The sequence below is a fragment of the Haplochromis burtoni genome, unplaced genomic scaffold (genome assembly GCF_018398535.1).
Source record: "Haplochromis burtoni strain Fernald_Lab_line unplaced genomic scaffold, NCSU_Asbu1 Contig_317, whole genome shotgun sequence".
Taxonomy (NCBI): domain Eukaryota; kingdom Metazoa; phylum Chordata; class Actinopteri; order Cichliformes; family Cichlidae; genus Haplochromis; species Haplochromis burtoni.
Genome location: NW_024582678.1, coordinates 451,647 through 452,745, shown reverse-complemented (window position 1 = coordinate 452,745; position 1,099 = coordinate 451,647). Strand labels below are relative to the sequence as shown.

The window sequence follows — 1,099 nt, the reverse complement described above, 5'->3', positions numbered from 1 at the left end:
ACCCAACGAGTTCTGCAGGATGCGGGTCAGTTTACTGTCTCTGTAGTTGGTGAAACCCCTGAAGAGAAAATATTTAGGTAATATCTGCACTTTCCATTTAGTGTTCAACACAAATACACACTTAATTTTTTGTTGTGGCTGAAATCGTGCTCTCTAAAGGCTTCTTTGGCCCTTTGAAAAAAAAAATAGGACTGGAAGAGCATCCTTTGGTTAGATGAGACAAAATACAGCTCATTGCTCACAGAGACGCCGCTTATATTTGGAGAAAGAAGAGGCATACAACCCATCTGAAACTGGGACTCTTGCCAAAGTAGGCGGAATCACGCTAAAAGAAGGATATCTTCAGATTTTAATAAAACCCTCGAGCAGTCAACAGCAGAACTGGATCAACTTTCCACCAGCTTCTTAAAACACAAATATCTAATTAAATAGCAGCAACATTTACGCCCAGCAGTCAGGCCAGTATGGTCTGCTGAAGTTCTAAAAATAATGAAGAAAAATGATTTCAGTACTTTGACCATGGCCAGATGAGCTGGTCAGAGTACTTCATTAGTTTTTCTAGGTTTTACAGAGAAAGATCTCAAAAGGAAATATTCAGTGAGAAGCAGTTTTCCAACTGGTTGCCACTGGTTTAAAAACTCAAAGTAAAAATGGACAATAGAAGATTGGAAAAACATTGCCTGATTTCTGCTGCAATACCGAATGCCATATTCAATTCAGTTTTATTTGTATAGGACCAAATCAACAACTGCTACAAGGCTCTTTATATTGCAAGTCAGAGACCCTACAATAAAACAGAGAAAAAGGCAGCAATCAGACAACCCTCTAAGAGCAAGCACTTTGGCGACAGTGGGATGGAAAAACTCCCTTTTAACAGCAAGAAAGCTCCATCAGAACCAGGCTCAGGGAGAGGCGGCCATCTGCTAGTTGGGGGTGTGGGTGAGGAGAGGAAGACGGAACAAAAGCACGCTGTGGAAGGGAGTACACAATATGAAAACATAACACTTGGGCACCATCTAAAACACCACTGCCTAGTTGAGTATTGTTGTTGATCATGTCCACAGTGTGGCTGCTTCAAGCAGGATCTCAAACCATTAAA

The 1,099-nt window shown here is 41.1% G+C and overlaps 1 protein-coding gene across 6 annotated transcripts in view; it reads right to left on the bottom strand.

Moving 5' to 3' along the window:
- Window positions 1-1,099, bottom strand: part of cenpe (centromere protein E) — a 27,312-nt gene that overhangs the window by 22,659 nt on the left and 3,554 nt on the right. The gene's annotated exons all lie outside the window — the stretch shown is intronic.